The sequence below is a fragment of the Gossypium hirsutum genome, chromosome A03 (genome assembly GCF_007990345.1).
Source record: "Gossypium hirsutum isolate 1008001.06 chromosome A03, Gossypium_hirsutum_v2.1, whole genome shotgun sequence".
NCBI lineage: Eukaryota > Viridiplantae > Streptophyta > Magnoliopsida > Malvales > Malvaceae > Gossypium > Gossypium hirsutum.
In genome coordinates this window covers 41,186,379-41,199,340 of record NC_053426.1, presented here as the reverse complement: position 1 = coordinate 41,199,340, position 12,962 = coordinate 41,186,379, and the positions used below count along the sequence as shown (strand labels likewise).

Here is a 12,962-nt window from a genome sequence, read left to right as displayed (position 1 = left end):
TGCTGCCGAAATTGTGAGGCAAACTTTTCTTATATTTCGTTCAAAGATTCGTTTGGTGTTCCTAGCGTTCTAGTTGTGTCAGCCGTGTTCTTTGTCGTACCCGAACTTATCACTATTCGTAGTGTGGCATTCAACATACCGAGGTTCCATCTTGTTAGATAGTGGGTCGAGATTTCCCTTACCAAACCTATAACCGAACTCAAAAGGCTTAATCAACGGGTCGATACCATTTCAGTATTGGTTCTTGAAAGTACCTTTAGTAGTTCCAAACCTGTTCTCTTCTTTACTTAGTCGAACCTAAACCGACCAATTTGTTCATATCCTTTTGTTCCTACCCTTTCGTTCCTACCATTCCATTCGTACCCCTCTTTCTACTTTGACCATACCTTCAACTCAACTAAACCTAACGTAACTTCTCGTAGACGATCGGGCAATCTACATATGACTCGACTCTTCTCGAGACGGTTCGTATCATCTGGTATCAGAGCTACCTAAAATGAGAAGCTTAGACGTTCAAAGCGGAGCATTCCCGAGGTAAGTTCAGAAAAAAAAAGTAGAAAATTTTTTTTTCGTATACCGAAGTTTTCTCATTTCGATTAGTTTGTTATTGTTACTATAAAAACAAAAATCTATGCAGCCAAAGGAAAGAAAATCGTGTACAAAAGTGTTTTTATTGTATTTAGTTTGTCGATATAGTACAATAAAAAAAAGTTATACAAGTTACAAAAAATTCGAAAAAAAATTCGAAAAAAAAGTGATTTATGCAATTCAATTGTTATTTGATCGTCAAGCTTTGATCTGATATAGTTCCCGACCCTTCTTCTATTCTACTCTCCCTAATTCGCCACATTTTTTACCCAATTCCCTATTCTTTAGCCTACCCTATATCGAATACATCAATCACTTGTTATCCCTTTTGAACCAACCATCTAGACCAAGGACCGAGCCTTAACGAATCTGCTTACAAAATTACGAGAAAAGTCAAGAGAGGTAAAAGGCAAGAGAGCGTGACCGCATTCGAGGGGAGGTAAAAGCCGAACTAAGAGTGTAAACACGAGTGTGAGTGTCATCAAACTTCTTTCTTTCTGAGCGGATTGAGAGGATTTGTTTGTGAGGCTATCTTAAACGAATAGATGTCCCAAAATAGTGGACAAAACATGGAAGAACAACAAGGGCGACAACCCGTTAGAAACGTTCCAAATTTGCAAATGCAAGCCCTTTTGCATGAGATGGAACGATTACTTGATCGAAGGCTTAATCCTCTTGAAGATCGACTCTACCAAGTCGAGGCCCAAAGACAACGCGATGAATATCCTGAAGTTGCTAGGCAAAGACGTGAAGGGCCCAATCAACGACGAAGACAACCAAAGGTTCAAGATGATGATATTAATGAAAATAGTGAAGATGAAAGCGATCACGAGTCTAACATAAGCCTAGAAAGGAGACATCCCCGAAACCGTGGACAAGTAGATCGAAGGCAGGAAGATGATGACTTGAAGAATATCAAACTCTCCATTCCTCCTTTCCAAGGTAAATCTGATCTCGAGGCGTACCTTGAGTGGGAGAAAAAAATCGAACTAGTGTTCGAATGTCATAACTACTCTAAAAATAAGAAAGTCAAACTCACCGCAATTGAGTTTTCAAATTACGCAATGATATGGTGGGATCATTTGACCACTAGTCAGAGGCGTAACGGGGAGCATCCCATTTCCATTTGGACCGAAATGAAGGCGGTTATGCAACGACGATTCATTCCATCCTACTATCATCGGGAGTTGCATCAAAAACTCCAAAATCTCATCCAAGGGACGAAGAGTGTGGAAGATTATTATAAAGAAATGGAAGTGGCTATGATCCGTGCCGATATACAAGAAGATCGAGAAGCCACAATGGCTCGCTTTCTAGCGGGACTTAATCGAGAGATTGCAAATGTCGTAGAACTGCAACATTACATTGAGGTTGTGGACATGGTCCACATGGCTATCAAAGTGGAGAAGCAGTTGAAGCGAAAAGGTACCACCCGAGCCTATCCTAACACCAATCCTTCTAAATGGGGCCAAAGCACAAGCAAGGGTTTTCCAACAAATCGAACGAAGGATTCTTCAACAATATCTAAGGCGAATAAGCCTATTGCCGAGTCAAGTAAAGGTAAGGCTCCTGAAAGTTCCACCGCCCGTTCAAGGGACATAAAGTGCTTCAAGTGTCTTGGTCGTGGACATATAGCGAGTCAGTGCCCGAATAGACGTACCATGGTGATAAGGGCCGACGGTGAGATTGAAACGGAGGACGAGGAAGAGAACGATCCTGAATCAAATTCCAAAGTTGAGGAGGACTTAGAACAACCTGTTTAAGGTGAGTTACTTGTCGTCAAGTGAAGCCTAAGTGATACGATCCGCCTCGGGGTGAGTCGAGTCGTATGTGAGTTTGCCCGATTGTCTACGAAGAAGTAGCGTTCGATTTGTTCAAAAGGATGTTTTAACGTAAATAATGGCGGAAGCTATGTAAAAGGATTCAAAGATGGGTTTATGGATATGAAGTTTATGTAGATGGATTTATGGATATAAAGTTTTTGTAGGTTTGGTTATAATGAAACGAAAAGATGGAATGGAATGGAAATGAAAATGATCTAAAAAACAAACACGAACCAATATTAGAAAATATTGACCCAAATGTTTATAAGTTTTCAAGGTGGTCAGATGGAGAATATGAGAATCTCGACCCGCTACTTAGAAATGTAGGAACCTTGGTATGTTTGAACGCCACACTATGAGTAGTGATAAGTTCGGTTTTCAACGAAGAAAATGGATGACACAACTAGAACACTAGGTAGCCAACAAATCTCTGAACGAAAATAGAGAAAAGTTTGCCTCACAAATTTGGCAGAATATCGTTAACAAAAATATTCCAAAAAAAAGTAGTCTCCCTTCAAAAGGCTGGTTACATGAATTTATAGTGTCAAAAGGAAAGCTAGCTGAAAGGTCACTTTTAATGAAGCTAATAATGAGGCCTAATGAAAAGTCACAACTATAAAAATTCTATTCCAAGTAACTCCAGCCATCAATTTGATTTACTTCTTCAATTAAGTTGCTTTCAAAGTCTTTTGAAGTCTCCATGAGCAACCGAAAAGACACCAGCTTCTTTGATGGAGAATTGAGTGCATGTAGTGATTATTCATGAAGCAAACGGTTATGGAAGATGAAACAAAGTTGCTGCCTAATTTAAAGAAGAATAATGCTCTCCTTTAATTGATAGAAACAACTTCTTAATGATATTTAAAGCCTCTTTGTAACAACCCTCTCTTTTGTAACTGAAATCTCTTGAAAAGTCACCTTATTGAATGCATAACAGCCTTTAATAATAATAGATGGGAGCTAAAAAGTCACCTGCAATTAACACATGTAACCGTCACATTTATTCATTTATTAAGCTTAAAACAAATTAACAACTAACTTAAAATAAATGAACTAACACTTATGCATCATTTATTCCAGCAACAAGTTTAATTAAGAGAAGCATTATTAAATGAACTTAAATTCATGCATCAATAAATTATCCTAGGAACTAGATTATTTAAAGAAGCAACTATTAAATAAAGTTCAACAAAAACACTTATTAATTAAACTAAGATGAGTTGAATAAATGTCCAGCAACTCATTTATTAAACTAAGATGCGTAAATGCATGGTTTAAAATGCAAACTAAATGAGCAAATGAGTTACTTAATGCAAGACTTAATTTAATGAAGCTGACTTAAACTAACATCGGAGTCACATAATGTATGACTTTATTAAATGCAGAACACATAATGCATGTCATAATTAAAATATGTATTTAATAAATAAGACATAATTAAAGACTAAAGTAACTAAGATAAATCAAGTCTTTATTCCAACAGCATAAATGAATTTAAAGGTCTCATTTTGCATTTGGGCCTCTCGAGTTTAGGCCAATCTCGATGTCGTCGAGATGTACCGAAACATGATGCGACCGGGATCGCATCATACCCCTCTTCTTGAAGATGATTTGTCCTCAAATCGGGCCATTTTCTCAAAAAAATTCTCAGGATCACAAATCAGCCCTCCCTCTTTAAGAGGGTACCACCTCACATTGTCACTTACAAAAGAATAAAACAAGTTAGTGATACAATGAAGGTTAAACCAGGAGGAACTTTCTGAAATTTTATTCACAGCTTGACACAAGAAAATATTATCATCATCATAAAGACAAGGAGTAATAAAATGATGAATCAAGAATGAAGAATTCCTTTTCGAAGTCTTGGTGCATACTTGAGCACTTGATCGATTGCCGAATTCAAAATAATTGACAAGTTTTACCTTTGCAAGTTGGATATTCAAATTTGGTAATAGAGCATGCATATAAATAAAACACTCATACATCACAAGTTTTATGTGCACAGCCTTGTTTAAACATGTGTTTTTTCCATAGATCAAAGAATGCACATCAACGACACAACCATTGTTAGTAATGTTCTCATCATTTTCAAACCATCCATTACTAAAAAAAAAGAATAAACCTCATCAAGGTACGAATGCGTTTCAGAAACCAAAACATCAACAATGTTTCCATCAACATTCAAAGGGGGTGGTTGAATCTTAAAAGATTCAGAAAACTCACCTTGTTTTCCCATATGAATGAATGAATGTGGATCGGTTTGAGCAGTACCTTTTTCAATCAAGTAAACCTCCTCTCTTCGGAAAGATAGTAAAGTCGTTGCTCTTTACTTGAACTAACCTGAAATGTAGGAGAAATACAAGAACAACTCACGTTTCTTAAAGTATCACCTTCACGAAAAGTAAAGGGGTTAGTGACACTGTAGATGTTCAACTTTAAGGGACATGCTGAAACAATGCCAGGATAAAAAATATGAGTTGGCCTTACCTTTTTAAATGACACAAGAAATTTATGGATAGCCAAATAAAATGATCAAGGAATGATTTTATATTGTATTCATAATTTTTAAATTTCGCTCCCTTAGTCAAAAGCCAAGCATCAATCAAACAAAAATTGGTCGCACAAAATTTGGAATGCTTGAATTTTTCACATATCGAACCAAAATAGCAAATTCTAGGTTTAAACACATAAGTTTGTTCACTTGCTAGAAAATGCAACAAAGGTTTCATGCGTGTCATGATTTCAAACATGCTGATCCAAAAGAATTTGTGCATATACAAAAACAAATAATCCAAACTCCTTACATTCATCAGGACAGATGGGCATAAATTTAAAGATTTTGCACAAGGCAGTAGTTGATTCACATAATCACCACAATCAAACAACTTAAATGTCTTTCGTGAAGAATCGTTCCATGTAAGATGATATTATGTGCTTGCCGATTTAATCGGACGTCATCAACAAGTTTTACACCACAAAACAACTCAAGAGAACACTGCCTCATACTTCCTCTTAGAATGGACTTATCAACCACAAACAAAGAATAAGGGTTAATTAAATCAAAATAAGGGGATCTTTTATAAATTAAGCCATCGAAAATTTTACCGACAACTTTCAAACCTGTTTGCCGTGGCTCGATTTCTAAAGATTCCTTATCTTTGAATACTTGCGGTTGGATTTTATCTTCAACCTTTCCTTTTCTGATCATACAAAAGCATCTCTCATCGGGAAAGTATTGAAGTTGAAGTTCGTCACACGGATTGTTAGGAACCTGAAAAGAAGAGGTAAGACGAGAAGAATTCACAGATTGGTTAGTGGAAACAACACTCTCTTTTTCTTGCCCTCTATCAACTTTTTCTTTCATTTCTTTTTCTTCAAGAACAATTGTTTCTTCCACGCTTTCTTTTTGCTCACTCTCTTTTTCAACTTTACTTTCTTGCACACACTCTTTTTCTTTTTCGCTTCTCTTGATTTCTTTTAGAATCCACTCATTTTCTCTCATGATCATCTTTTGCCTCTCTTTTCTTTCTCTCTCTTTTTGTTCTTTTTCTTTTTCAACGGCTTTTTCAATGACTTTCTCAATCTCTTTCAAGAATCTCTCATTTTCTCTCTTACTCGCCTCTTGCCTTTCTTTCATTTCTTTTTCTCTCATTTTTTCTTTACAACTGAAGATAATACAAGTGAATCAGCATGATAAGTATTTTGTTCGAAAAATGTGAAATCATTTAGATAGAGTTCACGATCAATTCTTCGAGAATGAGTCTTCGTGGATGCATACGAAGAGTTACTTGGGCTCCCTCGTTCGTTATCTCGAAAGACCTTAGACTCGAAGCTTTCTTTCTTTCTACTCGAATTTCTTGTCGAATAGGTATCACGATAGAAATCTCTTCTCGAGTAGTCATCAGATGTATGTCTCCGTGATGTTCTTGACTGCTTTTTCTGACTTGGAACAATTTGCTTTCGTTGAACTCTTGCTCGATGGTCTAGCTTTTCTTGGACAGGCTTGATTTTTTGATCGAGCATGAACTCCATCTCTTTCAATAAATATTGAAATTCAAAGGCTGAAAACTCTTCTCGAGACATGATTAATAGATGAAAAGAAAAATGAATAAAACAAAACAGAAAATGAATACCTTACCACAAACCTCACTAGTCACTCACAATAAAATTTGAATGGCACTCACACTCGTGTTTGCACTCAAGATCGGCTTTTTCAACACTCTAATGCTCTCACAACACTCGTGCCTTTTACCTCTCTTTACCTTTCTCGTGATTTTGTAAGCAGATTCACCAAGGCTTAACCTTAGTCTAGGTGGTCGGTTTCAAATGGGTAACAAGGGATGATGTGATTTACAACTGGGTAGGCTTACAAGAAAGAGAATAATTCGGGTATAGTGTGGCGAAAAGGTCAAGGATAGAAGTGGATGAGAGGGTAAAGGTTTTAGGATTGAAAAATGGAGAAGAAGTAAAACTATGTTCAAATTTTCAGATTTTATTTTTTTTTTCAGAATTTTTGTTTGAAATTTTTTTCATTTTTTTCGTTTTTTTTAAACTTACTTGATGAGTCACAGACTATTCCTGGAGTAATTTTGAATGCTCGTACTCCTCATTTTTGTAGCTCTGATACCAAATGATACATCCGCCTCGAGGTGAGTCGAGTCATATGTGAGTTTGCCCGATCGTCTACGAAGAAGTAGTGTTCGATTTGTTCAAAAGAATCTTTTAACGTAAATAATGGCGAAAGCTATGTAAAAGGATTCAAAGATGGGTTTATGGATATAAAGTTTATGTAGATGGATTTATGGATATAAAGTTTTTGTAGGTTTGGTTATAATGAAATGAAAAGATGGACTGGAATGGAAATGAAAATGATCTCGAAAACAGACACGAACCAATATTAGAAAATATTGACCCAAATGTTTATAAGTTTTCAAGGTGGTCAAATGGAGAATATTAGAACCTCGACCCGCTACTTAGCAAAGTAGGAACCTTGGTATGTTTGAACGCCACACTACGAGTACTGATAAGTTCGATTTTCAATGAAGAAAATGGATGACACAACTAGAACACTAGGTAGCCAACAAATCTTTGAACGAAAACAGAGAAAAGTTTGCCTCACAAATTTGGCAGAATATCATTAACAAAAATATTCCAAAAAAAGTAGTCTCCCTTCAAAAGGCTGGTTACATGAATTTATAGTGTCAAAAGGAAAGCTAGCTGAAAGGTCACTTTTAATGAAGCTAATAATGAGGCCTAATGAAAAGTCACAACTATAGAAATTCTATTCCAAGTAACTCCAGCCTTCAATTTGATTTACTTCTTCAATTAAGTTGCTTTCAAAGTCTTTTGAAGTCTCCATGAGCAACCGAAAAGACACCAGCTTCTTTGATGGAGAATTGAATGCATGTAGTGATTATTCATGAAGCAAACGGTTATGGAAGATGAAACAAAGTTGCTGCCTAATTTAAAGAAGAATAATGCTCTCCTTTAATTGACAGAAACAACTTCTTAATGATATTTAAAGCCTCTTTGTAACAACCCTCTCTTTTGTAACTGAAATCTCTTGAAAAGTCACCTTATTGAATGCATAACAGCCTTTAATAATAATAGATGGGAGCTAAAAAGTCACCTGCAATTAACACATGTAACCGTCACATTTATTCATTTATTAAGCTTAAAACAAATTAACAACTAACTTAAATAAATGAACTAACACTTATGCATCATTTATTCCAGCAACAAGTTTAATTAAGAGAAGCATTATTAAATGAACTTAATTCATGCATCAATAAATTATCCTAGGAACTAGATTATTTAAAGAAGCAACTATTAAATAAAGTTCAACAAAAACAATTATTAATTAAACTAAGATGAGTTGAATAAATGTCCAGCAACTCATTTATTAAACTAAGATGCTTAAATGCATGGTTTAAAATGTAAACTAAATGAAAAAATGAGTTACTTAATGCAAGACTTAATTTAATGAAGCTGACTTAAACTAACATCGGAGTCACATAATGTATGACTTTATTAAATGCAGAACACATAATGCATGTCATAATTAAAATATGTATCTAATAAATAAGACATAATTAAAGACTAAAGTAACTAAGATAAATCAAGTCTTTATTCCAACAGCATAAATGAATTTAAAGGTCTCATTTTCCACTTGGGCCCCTCGATTTTAGGCCAATCTCGATGTCGTCGAGATGTACCGAAACATGATGTGACCGGGATTGCATCACTAAGTCTTCAAAGTGTGGAGGACGAACAACAACGTGAGAACATTTTTCATTCGAGATGTCAAGTGCAAGGGAAAGTGTTAGCATCATAATCGATGGAGGGAGTTGCACAAACGTGGCAAGCACCCTCATGGAAGAAAAGTTAGGGCTGTCAACCACCAAGCACCCGAATCCATACAAGCTTCAGTGGCTTAACGATGGCGGTGAACTCAAAGTGACAAAACAAGTCCTAGTGTCCTTTAGCATCGGGAAGTATTCTGATGAAGTATTATGCGATGTAGTGCCGATGCACGCGGGCCATTTACTTCTAGGACGACCATGGCAGTTCGACCGACGGGTGATGCATGATGGTTACACTAATAGATACTCCTTCAAACATCTTGGCAAGAATGTGACACTTGCACCCCTCACTCCGAAGCAAGTGTACGAGGATCAACAAAAACTTAAACTTTCAGTGGAATAAGCGAGAGAAAAAGAAAAGAGTGCAAAAGAGAAAATTAAGGAAAAATAGAGAGAAAAGACTAAAAATGCGAGAGAAAATGAAAAGAAACAAAAACAAGTAAAAAGTGGAGAGGAAAAAGAAAGTGAGGAATGTTTTCACTAACCAAGATATGAATTTTTCTTGTGTTGCTACTTTTCAGGTTCCCGAAAGACCGAAAGATAACTTTCAACTTCAATACCTCTCAAATGAAAGACGCTTTAATACGATCAACTTAGGCAAAGATGAAATCACACTACATGATCCCGAAGGTAAGCGAGGTAAGGAAATTTTAGAAACCGAGTCCAGTGTAGATTTGAAAATTATTGATAAAACTTTTGGTGACTTAGTTCTTAAAAGATCCCCTCATTTTGATCCGATTAATTGTTACTCTTCGATTGTGGTTGATAAAGTCATTATGAAAAGAAACATGATTTGTTATTCTCTTGATTTACCTTGTGTAAAATCCTCGAATTTGTCCAAATCCGTTTTGGAGAATAAGGTAACGAAATTTTCCAAATTTGTTTTCAATTTATATTCGTGCCTTAAACAGTTTATGTGGTTGTACATGAAGTCTGAGTTCCATTTGACAAAGGTTAACTCAACAACGGAGATTCGACTACACTATGCCCCCGTGAGCGAAGGTTTGTTTTAAATGAAAAAGGTAAAATCGACCCTTATTCTTTTGCTTATCAAGGTAAGATGCTTGAAACCTTTGAAACACTTTTGTACTCCTCAGATAGTGATAAAGATCATGTTGATGAACAATTAGATCGAAACGTGCTTGACTGTCCTATTTTATTTATTGATGATCTATCTGTTTTGATGGTTGATAAAAAGATTCTTGTTTTTGATAATGCATGTGTGAGTGAATCTATAGACCGTCGATTAATGCATGGTATGATTATGCAACTATGTGAACCATGTGAATCTTTTCAAATACCTACTTGTGACGATTATGTTTACCATTTGATTTATTACTCGCAATTTATTCATGGTTTGTGGGAACAATTTGAGACGACTGAATGCCTTAAAACATGTCCATCTTTTGACGAGGCAGTGGCGAGTAAATTAGATTGTTTGCATGGTAATCTGAATCTGTCCATTCACATGCGTTATACCTGTTCTGTTATGCTTATGATTGGACTACAAGCTTGTTTCCGTTGCTATTTACTATCTCATGGCTATTCTTTTCAGTGGACTCAATTGCCATTAGTCCCGTTCGATAGAGGAAAGTCGAGTTCATTTGATTTTTCAGATTCGAGGACGAATCTTTTTGAGGAAGGGGGGAATGATACGAGTCACAAAGGCCCAACCCAAGCTCAAGAAGGTGATGGGCTCAAATCAAGAAAATCAAGATTCACTTTCTTGTTTTCAAGAAAATCAAGAAACCGAATCTTGGCCCAATTATGCTGTTCGAAGAGATTTCAAGAATCAAGAAAATCAAGATTTCAAATCTTGGAAATCTTGGTCCAAGAAACCAAATCTTGCAGCCAACATGCATTGGATCTCCGTTACGAGCATCAACGACCTAATTTCGGAAGGAGATGGATCACAAGCCCAAATTCTTGAAGGCGAGGCCCAATAACCAAAATCCAGCCCAATCAAGAAATTTCTTCATACTTAGTTGAAAATCAGGCCAAAATGTCAAAGGGCCCAATTTGTAAACATCTTACTTATTTAATTTAATTTTTTAATCTTTAGGAGCATTACATGTAAAATTCGGCCCAAAACAGCCCATATAAGTGCATGGCCGAATTTACCTTGTTATTTTATTAATTAGGTTTAATTTTTTATTAGTTACTTGTGAGATTAGGATTTGTTGGAAGCCTATATAAACATTGGCCAGCCACCCTTTGTAAAAACATCTTATTATTATTTTTTCTATCAAATTTCAGATTTGTTGAGTGCAGAATTTTCTTTGGGGTTTTCTCCAAGAATTCTCTCTTGAGCTTTCTTTAGAAGTTGTTTTAACAATCTTTTGATTGTGGGAGCCATCTTCAACCTTCTTCTTGCCATCGATATTCTTTGGAGGGGAGATTAGAGCCGTTTGAAGAGATTTGTGAAATCTTTTGGGATTTCAAGGATCTTTAGGACTTATCCTTTAATTTTTGCTGTTCAATTTCTTTTATTTAATTCTACTTGTGCCGAATCTCAATTCTAATCTATTTGCTGTTTTATTTGTGTTTCCAGCCCTCGTTTATCTTAAAAAATTGATCAATTTCACTTTTTGCTGGAGTTCGACAATCAGCCCTAAATCCCCAAATTCTAGGGTTCTTGCCGAATGCACACTTATTCTTCTTGGGTGAATTTGGTTGTGGAAACTTAGGGGAAACTTTTGTGGTGGTCAATTGAGCAGATCGCCCTCGCTTTCTCAGCCTCAATAGCCGTTTTATGCCTTCAATTTCTTTCTTTCTCATTGACGCATAAACCCTAATTTGTTTCAAGAAATTCTGGTCGATCTAATTTGTTTGCTGATTTGGTGTTCTTTGACAGATTCGGCTTGTGGGAGTTCATTCTTGGGAATCAATTTCGTGTTATTTGTTTCAAGAAACCTCTTTCATAAGTGTTTCGTTCCTTGATTAGATCTTGCTGATTTTTAGGGTTCTTATTCCAGATTTTAATTTTCCAGATTTAATCTCGTTCTTTGTTTGATTTCAGATCTGTTCGTTTAGAGCTTTCGTAGGAGTTTCCCGTGACTTGGCAACTCGATCTTGGTCCGCGCGCAACCCTGTATCATTTGGTATCAGATTTTGGGCGTTTTGGGTGTTCTTGGTTGATTTCTAAACTGATCTCTATTTTTTAAAGCATAAACAGCAGTTTTACCCAGAAAAATTGTTCAAAAAAAATTCATTTGAGTGGGTAAACGTTGTCCGATTGATCTGAAATTTGACATACATGTTTTTGGCACTGTTATTGAATATAAAAAAATTATTCCCACAAAAAAATCAGTCAAAAAAGTCAAAAAAATAAAAAAAGACGAAATTCAATAAAAATTTAAAAAAAGACTCAGCGGGTTGAATTTGGTGCCCAAAATTTCCAGATCAAAAATTCAATATATAAGGACACTTCAGATTTAATTTCGTGATTTTTGGAGATTGGGAACACCTCGAACGAAGTTGTCAAGTTACTCCGCAGTTTTTCGGGTTTTCTGTTTTCAGCAATTTTTATTGATTCTTAGCTGTAGGTTTTCATTTGTTTGCCTTTATTTTTCCTTTACACTATCTAACACCTTCTTGTTTCTTGTGTTAGTAGGATTTTTAAAGTGTGCACAATTCTTCCTTGGTGCAACACAAATCAGTTGGTGTCTCGTCCGTTTTTGGCATCCTAGTGCAAATTAGGATTCTTTGGTAGTTTGGTTCACACTATCTAATTGGTTGATATAAACTCTAATAAAGAACTCACAAGATTGAATTCTACCTCATTGAGAATTTGAATTTTCTTTTTGAGTGATTAACGGTGAGGTTTGCTAACTTTTATTTTTGAGTGTTGAGTATTTATTTTTTACAGGTTTTTGAAAATGTCTAAAGGTGATAATAATGAGGTCATATTTAAAAGATTCCAACAATAGTTGGACGAACAGGCTGCTGCACTTCGAGCGTTGACTGCTACTATCAATAAGGTGTGGTTGAATCAAGAGCCTCAATATCGAGATCAAATTAAAGACGATGTGGATAACCAGCCTCCTGCTCATAGGCGCGCTCCTCGGCGTGTCCCTAGAACTGATTATGATCTTCATGATCGTGGACAACCCTCTTTTGCAAAACCAAAGAGCGAGCAGCAACGAGAACATCTCTTTCATACTCGCTGCCATGTACAAGGTAAGCTTTG

At 36.0% G+C, this 12,962-nt stretch overlaps 1 pseudogene; it reads left to right on the top strand.

The window, feature by feature from the left end:
• The first annotated feature begins 1,157 nt into the window (after positions 1-1,157).
• Positions 1,158-12,962, top strand: part of LOC121217946 (uncharacterized) — a 45,455-nt pseudogene continuing 33,650 nt past the window's right edge.